This window comes from Nerophis ophidion, linkage group LG03, assembly GCF_033978795.1.
Source record: "Nerophis ophidion isolate RoL-2023_Sa linkage group LG03, RoL_Noph_v1.0, whole genome shotgun sequence".
Lineage (NCBI taxonomy): Eukaryota > Metazoa > Chordata > Actinopteri > Syngnathiformes > Syngnathidae > Nerophis > Nerophis ophidion.
In genome coordinates, this window is record NC_084613.1 from 16,762,877 (window position 1) to 16,780,780 (window position 17,904).

Below are 17,904 nucleotides of genomic sequence, written 5' to 3' on the forward strand. Positions count from 1 at the left end.
TATATATATATATGTATCTATATGTATATATATATATATGTATGTATATCTATATATATATATATATATATATTTATATATGTATATATATATGTATGTCTTTTGGAAAACTTTTTTTAATGCTGTTTTTATGTTTGTTTGTTTTCCGCCCTTTTTTGTCAAACAAAACTGTTTTTTTTTTGTTTGTTTTTTATGGCAAACTCACAAAATATGCAAAATTTTCTATCAAAAATAATTTTCAAAGTGGAATATTTGATGTGCCGTAATCGTAACCTTGGATAGGTCAATAATTCATAATAACATTGATTTTGATTCAATATTATGTTTTGAGCAATGACAGTTTGAAAAAAAAAAACAGCTTTGTTTTATTAGTCAACATTGCAACTTTTTTTTAAATTACATTCCACCTTTAAGCGTTTTTATTTCACTTGTGTTATGTTTTTGTTTATTTTAATAGTATTTTTAGAATGTGCCGTGGGACTTTAAAACCTTAGCTGTGGGCTGCAAATGGCCTCCGGGGCACACTTTTGACACCCCTGCTATAGATAATAAAATATTAAATCTGATAAATCTATCGATTTAAAAAGCAGAACTTGGCGATACATACACATTTATCAAAATTCTCTCGCTTTTTCTGTCTCTGCCCCGCCCTCACGAATGCTGCTGCGTGTGCACAACTTCACAATTTGTTTTGTTTTTAACCCCTTCTTAACCCTGGACGTACAGTGGGGCAAAAAAGTATTTAGTCAGCCACCGATTGTGCAAGTTCTCCCACTTAAAATGATGACAGAGGTCTGTAATTTTCATCATAGGTACACTTCAACTGTGAGAGACAGCATGTGAAAAAAAATCCATGAATTCACATTGTAGGAATTTTAATTAATTTATTTGTAAATTATGGTGGAAAATAAGTATTTGGTCAACCATTCAAAGCTCTCTCTGATGGAAGGAGGTTTTGGCTCAAAATCTCACGATACATGGCCCCATTCATTCTTTCCTTAACACGGATCAATCGTCCTGTCCCCTTATTAGAAAAACAGCCGCAAAGCATGATGTTTCCACCCCCATGCTTCACAGTAGGTATGGTGTTCTTGGGATGCTACTCAGGCGAGTTGAGTTTATACCAAAAAGTTCTATTTTGGTTTCATCTGACCACTTGACATTCTCCCAATCCTCTGCCGTATCATCCATGTGCTCTCTGGCAAACTTCAGACGGGCCTGGACATGCACTGGCTTAAGCAGGGGGACACGTCTGGCACTGCAGGATTTGATTCCCCGTCGGCGTAGTGTGTTACTGATGGTAACCTTTGTTACTTTGGTCCCAGCTCTCTGCAGGTCATTCACCAGGTCCCCCCGTGTGGTTCTGGGATTTTGCTCACCGTTCTCATGATCATTTTGACCCCACGGGATGAGATCTTGCGTGGAGCCCCAGATCGAGGGAGATTATCAGCGGTCTTGTATGTCTTCCATTTTCTGATAATTCCTCCCACAGTTGATTTTTTCACACCGGGCTGCTTGCCTATTGTAGATTTACTCTTCCCAGTCTGGTGCAGGTCTACAATTCTTTTCCTGGTGTCCTTTGACAGCTCTTTGGTCTTGGCCATAGTGGAGTTTGGAGTCTGACTGTTTGAGGCTGTGGACAGGTGTCTTTTATACAGATAACGAGTTCAAACAAGTGCCATTAACACAGGTAACGAGTGGAGGACAGAAGAGCTTCTTAAAGAAGAAGTTACAGGTCTGTGAGAGCCAGACATCTTCCTTGTTTGAAGTGACCAAATACTTATTTTCCACCATAATTTACAAATAAAATCTTTAAAATTCCTACAGTGTGAATTCCTGGATTTAATTTTCACATTCTGTCTCTCACAGTTGAAGTGTACCTATGATGAAAATTACAGACGTCTGTCATCATTTTAAGTGGGAGAACTTGCACAATCGGTGGCTGACTAAATACGTTTTTGCCCCACTGTACATTGAAAATACACGCAACCATGACTCAAAATGCCGGACATTTGAGGCATGTAAGGAACCCCGCCAGGACAGCCTCGCAAAAGAGGACATTGATGGTCAGTCTAGGCTACAACTGTTGTAGTCGTCACGAGTGAAGCCACGCCCTTTCTTTGAGGCGTGTAAACGCCACAGCGGCTCCAATTCAGGGCCGAAGAAAAAAAACATATTTTCTGCCGCCCAGGAAAGTTCCGCTCCAGCAGGTCTGCAGAGGGCGTCTCGGTCTTATGAGTAAATTAGAAAAAAATAAAAAGACGCTGCATAATTGCCTGGCAGATAATTAATTGGTGTTTAGTCGCGGCGTATACGTCCAGTCTGCTGGCAGTCGCCCGGCGTATCGATGGCACGGCTAATGAGGGCGATAATGAGAGGCGCTTTAGGACGGGGCGAACAATGGAGACATCTGCGCTTCTCTCCTGCACGACGACAATACTCCACATATTTTATCTTCAAGCTAGCGCCAGTTCCTGTCCCTCGAGGTGCGAGCTGAACAGCACCAGGCTCCTCGGTCCTGTGGGCTACCACCCCACTGTAAGACACCAGCTAGCAGGTTTTACGGGGGAAAAAAACTGGTGCGTAATTTTACAGTAAAAAAGAGCGGGCTGTAAACATTTTTTTTTTCGTTTACAGTAATCCGCTGTGACACTGTTACATTTATGTCATTAAAGACGCACATTTTACGATGACCAAAAAACTGTCAGTTGACAGATTTTTACAGTAAAAATAAAAGCGCATGAATTTTTCCATTTATAGTAATTCACTTTGAAAGAACAGCTGTAAACTTTACAGTGAGAAGAAGCCAGCGGCTAGGTTGCCAGAATTTGCCCGAAAAAATAACAGTTTAAAAATTTCTACATTTAAGGTAGTGCACTGTAAAATCAACTACTGTACATTTTACTGTAAAATAAAACAAAAAACGGCACCTCAGTCTTCAACATTTTACAATAGAAATAAAGTTATTTTACAGTAATGCACTGAAAAAACTAACGCACCTTTTACGGTAAAAATAAACCAACAACCTGGAAGCCCAGTTGACAGAATTTTACAGTAAAAATAAAAGTAAAACTATTTTTCCATTTACAGTAATTCAATTTGAAAGAACAGCCATAAATTTTACGTTAAGAAAAAGATAGCGGCTAGTTTGCCAGAATTTGCCCGGAAAAATAACAGTTACAATTTTAACATTAACAGTAGTGCCCCGTAAAATCAACTGCCGTACATTTTATTGTAAAAAAAACAACAACAAAAAAACGGCACCTCAGTTTTCAACATTTTACAGTAGAAATAACGTTAGTTTTTACAGTGCATAACTGTAAAATAACGCACATTTTACGATAAAAATAAACCAACAACCCAGAAGCCCAGTTGACAGAATTTTACAGTAAAAATAAAAGTAGAACTATTTTCCCATTTACAGTAATTCACTTCGAAAGAACAGCCATAAATTTTACAATAAAAAAAAGCTAGCGGCTAGTTTGCGAAAATTTGCCCAGAAAAATAACAGTTACAATTTTAACATTGACAGTAGTGCCTCGTAAAATCAACTGCCGTACATTTTACTGTTAAAAAAAACAACAACAAAAACAGCACCTCATTCTTCCACATTTTACAGTAGAAATAACGTTATTTTACAGTTATGCGCTGTAAAAACTAACGCACATTTTACGGTAAAAATAAACCAACAACCTGGAAGCCCAGTTGACAGAATTTTACAGTAAAAATAAAAGTAGAACTATTTTTCTATTTACAGTAATTCACTTTGAAAGAACAGCCTACATTTTACGATAAGAAAAAGCTAGCAGCTAGTTTGCCAGAATTTGCCCAGAAAAATAACAGTTACAATTTTAACATTAACAGTAGTGCCCCGTAAAATCAACTGCTGTACATTTTACTGTAAAAAAAACAACAACAAAAAAACGTCACCTCAGTCTTCAACATTTTACAGTAGAAATAACGTTAGTTTTTACAGTGCATAACTGTAAAATAACGCACATTTTACGATAAAAATAAACCAACAACCTTGAAGCCCAGTTGACAGAATTTTACAGTAAAAATAAAAGTAGAACTATTTTTCCATTTACAGTAATTCACTTTGAAAGAACAGCCATAAATTTTACGAAAAAAAAAGCTAGCGGCTAGTTTGCCAAAATTTGCCCAGAAAAATAACAGTTACAATTTTAACATTGACAGTAGTGACCCGTAAAATCAACTGCCGTACATTTTACTGTTAAAAAAAACAACAACAAAAACAGCACCTCATTCTTCCACATTCTACAGTAGAAATAACGTTATTTTACAGTTATGCGCTATAAAAACTAACGCACATTTTACGGTAAAAATAAACCAACAACCTGGAAGCCCAGTTGACAGAATTTTACAGTAAAAATAAAAGTAGAACTATTTTTCCATTTACAGTAATTCGCTTTGAAAGACCAACCATAAATTTTACGATAAGAAAAATCTAGCGGCTATGTCGCCAGAATTTGCCCTGAAAAATAACAGTTACAATTTCAAGATTAACAGTAGTGCCCCGTAAAATCAACTGCCGTACATTTTACTGTAAAAAAAAACAACAACAAAAAAACGGCAACTCAGTCTTCAACATTTTACAGTAGAAATAACGTTAGTTTTTACAGTGCATAACTGTAAAAACTAACACACATTTTACGCTAAAAATAAACCAACAACCTTGAAGCCCAGTTGACAGAATTTTACAGTAAAAATAAAAGTAGAACTATTTTTCCATTTACAGTAATTCACTTTGAAAGAACAGCCATAAATTTTACGAAAAAAAAAGCTAGCGGCTAGTTTGCGAAAATTTGCCCAGAAAAATAACAGTTACAATTTTAATATTGACAGTAGTGCCCCGTAAAATCAACTGCCGTACATTTTACTGTTAAAAAAAACAACAACAAAAACAGCACCTCATTCTTCCACATTTTACAGTAGAAATAACGTTATTTTACAGTTATGCGCTGTAAAAACTAACGCACATTTTACGTTAAAAATAAACCAACAACCTGGAAGCCCAGTTGACATAATTTTACAGTAAAAATAAAAGTAAAACTATTTTTCCATTTACAGTAGTTCGCCTTGAAAGAACAGCCATAAATTTTACGATAAGAAAAATCCAGCGGGTAGTTTGCCAGAATTTGCCCGGAAAAATAACAGTTACAATTTTAACATTAACAGTAGTGCCCCGTAAAATCAACTGCCGTACATTTTACAGTAAAAAAAACAACAACAACAAAACGGCACCTAAGTCTTCAACATTTTACGGTAGAAATAACGTTATTTTACACTTATGCACTGTAAAAACTAACACACATTTTACGGTAAAAATAAACCAACAACCTGGAAGCCCAGTTGACAGAATTTTACAGTAAAAATAAAAGTAGAACTATTTTTCCATTTACAGTAATTCGCTTTGAAAGAACAGCCATAAATTTCACGCTAAGAAAAATTTTGCGGCTAGGTTGCCAGAAATTGCCCTGAAAAATAACAGTTACAATTATAACATTAACAGTATTGCACCGTAAAATCAACTGCCGTACATTTTACTGTAAAAAAAAAAAACAACAACAAAAAAACGGCACCTCCAGTCTTCAACATTTTACAGTAGAAATAAAGTTATTTTACAGTTATGCACTGTAAAAACTAACGCACATTTTACAGTAATAATAAACCAACAACCTGGAAGCCCAGTTGACAGAATTTTACAGTAAAAATAAAAGTAGAACTATTTTTCCATTTACAGTAATTCACTTTGAAAGAACAGCCATACATTTTACGTTAAGAAAAAGATAGCGGCTAGTTTGCCAGAATTTGCCCGGAAAAATAAAAGTTACGATTTTAACATTAACAGTAGTGCCCCGTAAAATCAACTACCGTACATTTTACAGTAAAAAAAACAACAACAACAAAACGGCACCTAAGTCTTCAACATTTTACGGTAGAAATAACGTTATTTTACACTTATGCACTGTAAAAACTAACGCACATTTTACGGTAAAAATAAACCAACAACCTGGAAGCCCAGTTGACAGAATTTTACAGTAAAAATAAAAGTAGAACTATTTTTCCATTTACAGTAATTCGCTTTGAAAGAACAGCCATAAATTTCACGCTAAGAAAAATTTTGCGGCTAGGTTGCCAGAAATTGCCCTGAAAAATAACAGTTACAATTATAACATTAACAATATTGCACCGTAAAATCAACTGCCGTACATTTTCTGTAAAAAAAAAACCAACAACAAAAAAACGGCACCTCCAGTCTTCAAAATTTTACAGTAGAAATAAAGTTATTTTACAGTTATGCACTGTAAAAACTAACGCACATTTTACGGTAATAATAAACCAACAACTTGGAAGCCCAGTTGACAGAATTTTACAGTAAAAATAAAAGTAGAACTATTTTTCCATTTACAGTAATTCACTTTGAAAGAACAGCCATAAATTTTACGTTAAGAAAAAGATAGCGGCTAGTTTGCCAGAATTTGCCCGGAAAAATAACAGTTACAATTTTAACATTAACAGTAGTGCCCCGTAAAATCAACTGCCGTACTCACTTTGAAAGAAGAGCTGTAGACTTTACGGTAAGAAAAAGCCAGCAGCTATATTGCCGGAATTATCCCGGAAAAAAAAACAAGAGTTAAAACTATTACATTTACAGTAGTGCACCTCCAGTGAGCCCACGGGCGTTCCCTCTCTACTGCGGGCACACCTCCGCACGGCTGCAATCAATTGGAAATCAGCACACCTGTCTGGGATGAACAAGCTGAACTTCTTAAGCCCGCACAACCTGCCGTGCCGTGCCGGAGTATAGTCTTTTGTTCCTTTCGCTTCCCGTGTTTTCACCCGTGATCCCCTGTTTTTCCCCTTGCCTCCCGGACTGCCCTTTTGGATTCTCGACCTTCCGCTTGGACACGTTTCTACTGACGCCTCTCGCTCGCCTTGGATCATCTGCTTGCCCCACGGACTTCCGTGTTTCCTCACTCTCGTTCAACATTTACGGTAACAATCAACAGCTAGTCCTCACACATAGTCTTACACCATACACACTCTTGGATTTTGTCACGCTCCACTTCCTTGGTTAGTTTAATTATTATTGTTTGTTTATTATATATAATATATATAGATAATAAATACTTAGAACTATACCTTCCTCTGGTGTCTGTTGCCGTCACCTCCCTTCAGTCTTTAGTAAAACACAACAGGGATAGGTTAATGGGCAACATTAAATTGTCCCTAGTGTGTGAATGTGAGCATGAGTGTTGGTCCTGCGATGAGGTGGGGACTTGTCTAGGGTCTACCCTGCCTTCCGCCCGATTGCAGCTGAAATAGGCTCCAGCGACCCCAAAGGGGATAAGCGGTAGACAAATGGATAGATGAATGGCGTTAAAGATTTTCAGTTTGGTTTTGAGAGAAATGTTTTTTGCTCTCCATATTTTGTTTAGTATGTTGAATGATGTTCTTGCTTTCCCTATTCTCATACTTGCCCACCCTCCCGATTTTCCCGAGAGACTCCCGGATTTCAGGGCCCCTCCCGAAAATCTCCCAGAGCAACAATTCTCCCGATTTCCACCCAGACAACAATATTGGGGGGGGGGGGTGTTTTTAAGGCACCGCCTTTAGCGTTCTCTCTCACTTGACATCTACAGCTTTTCACGCACACAAGTGAATGCAAACCATACTTGGTCAAAAGCCATATAGGTCACACTGAGGGTGGCCGTATAAACAACTTTAACACTGTTACAAATATGGGCCACACTGTGAACCCACACCAAACAAGAATGACAAACACATTAAGGGAGAACATCCTCACTGTAACACAACATAAACATGACTGAAGAAATTCCCAGAACCCCTTGCAGCACTGACTCTTCCAGGAAGCTACAATATATAAACCTTTCACCGTTTACATTCGTTGTTCCCAGCCCCTGCGTTCCCATTATCAGCTCAGAGTTATTTCCTCCTATTTTCGCATTCATGTTCCCCGTTAAGACCATGATGTCCTTTCCTTTCTTTGTCTGAAGAATGTGGTATAGAAGATTGTAAAAGTTGTCCTTCGCTTTGTCCTCTGCATCATTGGTAAGGGCATAGCAATGTACTACTTGAAGGTTTATTTTCTTATGCGTGGTACGGAATTTTGCAGTAATGGTCCTTGAGTTGATGGGTTCCCAACTGATGAGGGCCCTCTGAGCTTCTTTGGATAGCATGAACCTTACACCCTCTGCATGTGATGTAGAGTCTTCCGGGTGACCTGAATGTAATATGGACTCACTACTGGCCAGTTTAACCTGCCCCCACTGGAGCCTTCTGGTTTCGCACAGACCCAGGAGAGAGATTCTGTATCTCCTCATCTCTTCCGCTATAACTGCCGTCTTTTCCTCCTGCATGTATGGTCCTGACGTTCCATGTTGCGATGTTAGTGGAGTGTCTAGGGGTCAGAAGAATCGGGCGCTACGGCTCCTTACGGTTTTCCGAGTGCATCGTCATTTTCTCTTTGGTTTGTGTAACCGAAGAGACTTCCTTTCCAAGCATAAACTTTACGGTATGAAAAAGCTAGCAGCTCAGTTGGCAGAATTTTCCCCCAAAAAATAAGTGTTAACATTTTTACATTTACAGTAATGCACCGTAAAAACAACATGAAAAAATATATATTTTTCAAGTACAAATAAAATTGCAACCTGTTTTTCTTACTTTCAGTAACGCACTGTAAAAACTAACACACATTGCACAAAAACACTGTCGCGATATTTTATCGTTGGTCATGACGGAGTTACTTGTAGAGTGTTTCCTGAGTTGCTACTTTAAGAAAAAAAAAAAGTAAGTTTGAGAACCACTGATCTACAAAACTGATTTAAGTACACCTCTGCATAATATTGTATCTTTAAGAAAATTTAAGACAAAAAAAAAAATATGAGTGGGGATCCTCGAGGCCATAAATTACATTGTTTTTTAACTCTCATTGTTCAAAAAAACAATTCAAAAGCAATGTTGTTATGAATTATTTACATAGTTTAGGGTCCAATTAATTCAGATAAAATATTTAAAAGTATTGGGAGATAACATTGCATATTTTGTGTTTTTCCCCTTTAAAAAATATATATATTTTTGGGGAAAAAAGGGCATAAAATACAAAAAAAAAAAAAAAAAAAGTTTTTAGCAACATATAGATCTTGAGTTTATTTATTGGTATGTAAGTGTTGAAAGTACAGAAAAATATTAATATATGACTTAATCTTAACACTTTAGTGACTGAGACCCTTTAATGTCGTCCAATTGGGGGGAGCCTTAAGGGTTAAAATCTGTATTGTATTGGTTTTAAAAAATGAAAAATAATCAAATATTCTGAAGTTTGGGGGAAAATATTGCATATTTTGTGTTTTTCCTATAAAGAAAAATAAAATATATGTATATATATATATATATATATATATATATATATATATATATATATATATATATATATATATATATATATGTATATATATGGATATATATATGTATATATGTATATATATGTATATATATATATATATATATGTATATATGTATGTATATGTATATGTATATATGTATATATATATATATATATACATATATATATATATATATATATATATATATATATATATATATATATATATATATGTATATATATATATGTATATATATATGTAGATCATTATGCATGCGTTTGTTACGTCTCGCCTCGACTACTGTAACGTATTATTTTCGGGTCTCCCCATGTCTAGCATTAAAAGATTACAGTTGGTACAAAATGCGGCTGCTAGACTTTTGACAAGAACAAGAAAGTTTGATCACATTACGCCTGTACTGGCTCACCTGCACTGGCTTCCTGTGCACTTAAGATGTGACTTTAAGGTTTTACTACTTACGTATAAAATACTACACGGTCTAGCTCCATCCTATCTTGCCGATTGTATTGTACCATATGTCCCGGCAAGAAATCTGCGTTCAAAGGACTCCGGCTTATTAGTGATTCCCAAAGCCCCAAAAAAGTCTGCGGGCTATAGAGCGTTTTCATTTCGGGCTCCACTCTGGAATGCCCTCCCGGTAAAAGTTCGAGATGCCAACTCAGTATAAGCATTTAAGTCTCACCTTAAAACTCATTTGTATATTTTTTAATCAATATCATATATTCCAAAAATTGGGGGAAAATATTATATATTTTGTGTTTTTCTCCCCCCCCAAAAAATTATATGGTGGAAAAAAAGGGCATAAGTCACTGAGACCCTTTTAGGTCCCCTAGACCTTTAGTGTTGTCCAATTGGTGGGAGCCCTAAGGATTACAATATGTATTGTATTGGTTTTAAAAATGAAAACTAATAAAATGGCCACAACATTTTTTAATTTTTTGCTATTTCGGTTAACTTATTGCATGGCCAAATATGCGCAAATGTTTTTTTTTTATTATTATTATTTTTTTTTTATCGATATCGAATATTCCAAAGATTGGGGGACAATATTACATATATTATGTTTTTCTCATTAAAAAAATACTTTTATTTTGAGAAATAAAAGGGGATAAAATATCATAAAAATAAACGATTTTTAGCAACAGATAGTTCTTAATTTTTTTTATTGGTATTTAAGTGTTGAAAGTACAAAAAAATATTAATATATGACTTAATTTTAACACTTTAGTCACTGAGACCCTTTTAGGTCCCCAGGACGTTTAATGTTGTCCAATTGGTGGGAGCCCTAAGGGTTACAATATGTTTTGTATTGGTTTTGAAAAAGAAAAAAAAAAAAAATGACACCACATATTTTAATTTTTCAGTATTTTGGTTAACTTATTATACAGCCAAATATTGCGCAAATGTTTTTTTTTAATAAATGTTTTTATCAATATTAAATATTCCAAAGATTGGGGGAAAATATTACATATTTTGTGTTTTTCTCGTAAAAAATATATTTTTGTTTGGGGAAAAAAGGGCTTTAAATACCACCCAAAAAAGTATTTTGGCAAAAAATAGTTCTCAAGTTTTTTTTATTGGTATTTAAGTATTGAAAGTACAAAAAAATATTGATATATGACTTAATTTTACCACTTTTGTCACTGAGACCCTTTTAGGTCCCCTAGACCTTTAATGTTGTCCAATTGGTGGGAGCCCTAAGGGTTACAATATGTATTGTATTGGTTTTAAAAATGAAAACTAATGAAATGGCCACAACATTTTTAAATTGTTTGCCATTTCGGTTAACTTATTGCATGGCCAAATATTGCGCAAATGTTTTTTTTTTTTTTTATATATTTTTTTTTTTATCCACATCGAATATTCCAAAGATTGGGGGACAATATTACATATATTTTGTTGTTCTCATTAAAAAAATACTTTTATTTTGAGAAATAAAAGGGGATAAAATAGCATAAAAATAAACGATTTTTAGCAACAGATAGTTCTTAATTTTTTTTATTGGTATTTAAGTGTTGAAAGTACAAAAAAATATTAATATATGACTTAATTTTAACACTTTAGTCACTGAGACCCTTTTAGGTCCCCAGGACCTTTAATGTTGTCCAATTGGGTGGAGCCCTAAGGGTTACAATATGTTTTGTATTGGTTTTGAAAAAGAAAAAAAAAAAAAATGACACCACATATTTTAATGTTTCAGTATTTTGGTTAACTTATTATACAGCCAAATATTGCGCAAATGTTTTTTTTGTTTTTTGTTTTTTTAAAATAAATGTTTTTATCAATATTAAATATTCCAAAGATTGGGGGAAAATATTACATATTTTGTGTTTTTCTCGTAAAAAATATATTTTTGTTTGGGGAAAAAAGGGCTTCAAATACCACCAAAAAAAGTGTTTTAGCAAAAAATAGTTCTCAAGTTTTTTTTATTGGTATTTAAGTATTGAAAGTACAAAAAAATATTGATATATGACTTAATTTTACCACTTTTGTCACTGAGACCCTTTTAGTACCCTAGACCTTTAATGTTGCCCAATTGGTGGGAGCCCTAAGGGTTACAATATGTATTGTATTGGTTTTAAAAATGAAAAAGAATAAAAGGGCTTGCGCATTTTTTCAAATTTCAGTTCGGACCCTCTTGCGTTTTGCTATTTCGGTTAACTTATTGCACGGCCAAATATTGCGCAAATGTTTTTTCTTTTTTCTAATATTCTTTTTTTTTTTATAAATATTGAATATTCCAAAGATTGGGGGACAATATTACATATATTTTGTTTTTCTCATTAAAAAAAAATAATTTTATTTTGAGAAATAAAAGGGCACAAATATCATAAAAATAAACGATTTTTAGCAACGGATAGTTCTTAATTTTTTTAAATTGGTATTTAAGTGTTGAAAGTACAAAAAAATATTAATATATGACTTAATTTGAACACTTTAGTGACTGAGACCCTTTATGGTCCCCAGGACCTTTAATGTTGTCCAATTGGGTGGAGCCCTAAGGGTTACAATGTGTTTTGTATTGGTTTTGAAAAAGAAAAAAAAAAAAATGACACCACATATTTTAATTTTTCAGTATTTTGGTTAACTTATTATACAGCCAAATATTGCGCAAATGTTTTTTTTTTAATAAATGTTTTTATCAATATTAAATATTCCAAAGATTGGGGGAAAATATTACATATTTTGTGTTTTTCTCGTAAAAAATATATTTTTGTTTGGGGAAAAAAGGGCTTCAAATACCACCCAAAAAAGTGTTTTGGCAAAAAATAGTTCTCAAGTTTTTTTTATTGGTATTTAAGTATTGAAAGTACAAAAAATATTGATATATGACTTAATTTTACCACTTTTGTCACTGAGACCCTTTTAGGTCCCCTGGACCTTTAATGTTGTCCAATTGGGTGGAGCTCTAAGGATTACAATATGTTTTGTATTGGTTTTCAAAATGAAAAATAAAAAAATGGCCACCACATTTTTTAATTTTTTGCTATTTCGGTTAACTTATTGCACGGCCAAATATTGCGGCAATGTTTTTTTTTTTTTTAATTATTATTTTTTTAATCAATATCGAATATTCCAATGATTGGGGGACAATATTACATATATTTTGTTTTTCTCATTAAAAAAAATACTTCTATTTTGAGAAATAAAAAGGCATAAATATCATAAAAATATACGATTTTTAGCAACAGATAGTTCTTGATTTTTTTTATTGGTATTTAAGTGTTGAAAGTACAAAAAATATTAATATATGACTTAATTTTAACACTTTAGTCACTGAGACCCTTTTAGGTCCCCAGGACCTTTAATGTTGTCCAATTGGGTGGAGCCCTAAGGGTTACAATATACATTGTATTGCTTTTGAAAATGAAAAAGAATAAAAGGGCTTGCGCATTTTTTCAAATTTCAGTTTGGACCCCCTTGCATTAGACTTTTGGGTAACTTTTTCTCAGCCCAAAAACTGTATCAAGTCCCCGAACAGACCTAGTCAATGTTCAGTTTCATGATGTCGCTCCCAAAGCGTCAAACGGCCCAAGCACACCGAAGGAGTAAGGGGGAATAAGGAAAAAGAAAAACCTGTGGCGTCCTGATATCCTGGTAAATAGCAGCGTGCTAGCAAGCATTCTGACACGACTGACCTCCCTGCGTCACGGTAATGGTGGGCGCGCCTGCATGGCGGCGATAGCGCCGCAGGAAAAAGGTAGCCTATTATACGCCGCTGTGTGTGGTCTTCTCCGCCGGTGGTCATATTGGCGAGGGGACGGGGGCGTGATGACGCATCTTGCGGCGGCGTTGCCCGCCGTTCATCCGGTGCGCCAATCCTGGGGTTTGTTGTACGCTGCGAAGGAAGGAAGGACAATGGAAAATGACGATTGGGGGGGGGGGGGGGGGGGGGGGGCTGTGCCACTGTAGGCGGCGAGGAGGTTTACGATCCAATCATCCCGCCTTCTTGTTTTTGCCCGCATGTTGCTGCCTTGGGTCGAGCCTAAAAAAACTGAAAGTCTCATTTCCACTCTGCTGACTGGACTGTTAGGGTTTCGGTCCGGCTTCAGGGGTCGGGAACCTTTTTGGCTGAGAGAGCCAAAAAGCCAAATATTTTAAAATATATTTCCGTAAGAGCCATATAATATTTTTTTTAACACTGAACACAACTAAACGCGTGCATTTTTAAGTAAGACCAACATTTCTAGAGTATAATAGGTCTCTTATTCTTTGTAATAACATTGTTATTCTGAAGCTAACTGTGGAGGGGGCGTGGCCTGCGGGCCTGCAGCGACAGGTGCTTAGAAGGCCCACCTGGGCCTTGTTATCTAATCACCTGTCGTTCTGTTATAAGCAGCAGCCAGGAGGAGAGATGGGGTTGGGGCTGGAAATACAACTGCTGGAAAACAACTGAGAGATTTATTGAAAAATAAAACAATATTGTAACCCTGAAACAGGCTCTCATGTCGGTGCTTGGGGGTCTGAAGAACCCCCAGGAGGGCAAGCCCCACACTAACCAATAATATATAAATAACTTCTTACCATTAACGCAACTTCTTGAACAGGTGCGGTAGAAGGGATGGATGGATTAAAAATGCATGAGAATGTTTTATATTTTGAACATTATTTTTAACACTGTGATTACAAGTGGAATTATTCATTACTTATCATGTTAAGCAACGTCAGTTCAGATTTATCAGAGAGCCAGATGCAGTTATCAAAAGAGCCACATCTGGCTCTAAAACCATAGGTTCCCTACCCCTGTCCTAGTTAATAGAGAGCTCTTGGAACTTTAGGATTTAGTCCTAGATAGTGGAGTCTTTGGACCATTAGGGTTTTGGTCCTAGTTAATAGAGCCCTTGGATATTTAGGGTTTAATCCTAGGTAGTGGAACCTTTGGACCATTAGGGGTTTAGTCTCAGTTATAGAGCCCTTGGATCTTTAGGTTTTAGTCCTAGTTAGTGGAGCCTTTGGACCATTAGGGGTTTGGTCCTAGTTAATAGAGCCATTGGATCTTTAGGGTCCGGTTTGAATTTGTTTTATTTTGGTGTTGACCACGGTCTAGGTCCAAAAGAGTAGCAGATTTATTTTATGAATTGTTGATGTAATGCACGAATGTAGGCTGTGTCCCAACCTGAGTGAAGTGAAGTGTTAGTGGATCCCAAGGACTTTTTGGGGTTAGTTCTCGTTGGTAGATTCTTTGGACCTTTAGGGTTTAGTCTTAGCTGGTGGTACCTTAAGACCTTTGTGTTTTTTCCAAGTTAGTGGAGCCCTCTCTAGGACTTGTTAAGATACAGTCTTAGTTTGTGGATTATTTGGACCTTTAGGGTTTAGTCTTAGCTGGTGGAATCTAAAGACCTTAGTGTTTTTTTCCAAGTTAGTGGAGCCCTCCCTAGGACTTGTTAGGATTTAGTCGTAGTTGATGGATTCTTCAGACCTTTAGGGTTTAGTCTTAGCTGATGGAACCTTAAGACCTTAGTGTTTTTCCAAGTTAGTGGAAAGTTAGTGTGGCCCTCTCTAGGAATTGTTAAAATTTAGTCTTAGTTTGTGGATTATTTGGACCTTTAGGGTTTAATCTTAGCTGGTGGAACCTACAGACCTTAGTGTTTTTTACAAGTTAGTGGAGGCCTCCCAAGGACTTGTTAGGATTTAGTCGTAGTTGGTGGATTCTTCGGCCCTTTAGGGTTTAGTCTTAGCTGATGGAACCTTAAGACGTTAGTGTTTTTCCAAATTAGTGGAGCCCTCCCAAAGACTTGTTAGGGGTTAGTCTTAGTTAGTGGAGCCCTTAGACTATTAGGGTTTAGTCATAGTTAGTGGAGCCTTTGGACCATTAGGGGTTTGGTCCTAGTTAATAGAGCCCTTGGATCTTTAGGGTGCGGTTTGAATTTTGTTTTGTTTTGTGGTTGACCACGGTCTAGATCTCAAAGAGTAGCAGCTTTATTTTATGAATTGTTGATGTAATGCACAAATGTAGGCTGTGTCCCAACCTGAGTGAAGTGAAGTGTTAGTGGATCCCAAGGACTTTTTGGGGTTAGTTCTCGTTGGTAGATTCTTTGGACCTTTAGGGTTTAGTCTTAGCTGGTGGTACCTTAAAACCTTTGTGTTTTTTCCAAGTTAGTGGAGCCCTCTCTAGGACTTGTTAAGATATAGTCTTAGTTTGTGGATTATTTGGACCTTTCGGGTTTAGTCTTAGCTGGTGGAACCTAAAGACCTTAGTGTTTTTTTCCAAGTTAGTGGAGCCCTCCCTACGACTTGTTAGGATTTAGTCATAGTTGGTGGATTCTTCAGACCTTTAGGGTTTAGTCTTAGCTGATGGACCCTTAAGACCTTAGTGTTTTTCCAAGTTAGTGGAAAGTTAGTTGAGCCCTCTAAGAATTGTTAGGGGTTAGTCTTAGTTAGTGGAGCCCTTAGACTATTAGGGTTTAGTCATAGTTAGTGGAGCTTTTGGACCATTAGGGGTTTGGTCCTGGTTAATAAAGCCCTTGGATCTTTAGGGTGCGGTTTGAATTTTGGTTTGTTTTGTCATTGACCATGGTCTAGATCTCAAAGAGTAGCAGATTTATTTTATGAATTGTTGATGTAATGCACGAATGTAGGCTGTGTCCCAACCTGAGTAGAGTGAAGTGTTAGTGGATCCCTAGGACTTTTTGGGGTTAGTTCTTGTTGCTAGCATCTTTGGACCTTTAGGGTTTAGTCCTAGCTGGTGGAACCTTAAGACCTTAGTGTTTTTTCCAAGTTAGTGGAGCCTTCCCTAGGACTTAAGATTTAGTTTTAGTTGGTGGATTCTTCGGACCCTTAGGGTTTAGTGTTAGCTGTTGGACCTTAAGACCATAGTGTTTTTTCAAGTTAGTGGAGAACCTCTCTACGACTTGTTAGTGGATCTTAAAAACTTTTTGGGTTTAGTTCAAGTTAGTGTAATCCTTGGATCTTTAGAGTTTAGTCCTAGTTAGTGGAGCCCTAGGACATTTTGAAGTTTAGTCATAATTGGTAGAATCCTAGGACTTTTAGATTTTAGTCCTAGTTGGTGGATTACTTGGACCTTTAGGGTTTAGTCCTTGTTTGTGGAGCCCTAGGGCATTTTGAAGTCCAGTCATAGTTTGTAGAAATCTTCCAACTTTTAGTGTTTAGTCCTAATTAGTGGATCCCCTGGACCTTGAGGGTTTCGTCCCAGTTTGTGGAGCCCGATGACTTTTTGAAGTCTAGTCATAGTGGATCCCTAGGAATTTTGGGGTTTAGTTCTAGTGGGTGGATTCTTTGGACCTTTTAGGGTTTATCTTAGCTGGTGGAACCTTAAGACCTTAAGTGTTTTTTCCAATTTAATGGAGCCCTCCCTAGGACTTGTTGGGGTTTAGTCTTAGTTGGTGGAGCCTTTTGACTTTTAGGGTTTAGTGCTAGTTATTGGAGTCTCTGGGACCATGAGGGTTTTGGTCCCAGTTAATAATGCTCTTGGATCTTTAGGATTCGGTTCTGGTTGGTGTAATTCTGTTTTGTTTTGTGGTTGACCACGGTCCAGATCTCAAAGAATAGCAGATTTGTACTATGATTTGTTGATGCAATACACAAATGTAGACTGTGTCCCAAACTGAGTGTAGTGAAGTGTTAGTGGGGGAAAAAAAAGTTGCTTTAGTGTGCTACCGTTTAATGCTAGCTTTAGCACAATAGCATGTGTTTGTGGCATGTTGTGATGCTAATTAAACCTTCCGCATCCTGTCACTTCTCAGGTGCAGCTGACCACTTCCTGGTTTCCGCTCCGAGTCCACCTGAAGTTGGCCTGACACTTTGGTAAGTCTTCAACCCCGAAGCTGGGGGGACGTGTTTACTCCTTTTTATTTATTTTTTTCGGTGCAAAGCAATGACGCCGCCGCTCCGATCTCTTGGCCTCCGGCGGATATTTGGACGATCTATCGGCGAGGGAGAGCAAAGTGGCGAGACGAGCGTTTGTAGATCTAAGTTTGTTTCCCTGCTGGCG

General features: G+C 36.5%; 1 protein-coding gene across 1 annotated transcript in view; it reads left to right on the plus strand.

Moving 5' to 3' along the window:
• Positions 1-17,904, plus strand: part of LOC133549224 (alpha-1,3-mannosyl-glycoprotein 4-beta-N-acetylglucosaminyltransferase C-like) — a 244,880-nt gene that overhangs the window by 101,271 nt on the left and 125,705 nt on the right. Inside the window, exon 3 of the mRNA XM_061894429.1 lies at positions 17,657-17,717. The gene's annotated coding sequence lies outside the window, so the exon portion shown is untranslated. The remainder of the gene's footprint in view (positions 1-17,656; positions 17,718-17,904) is intronic.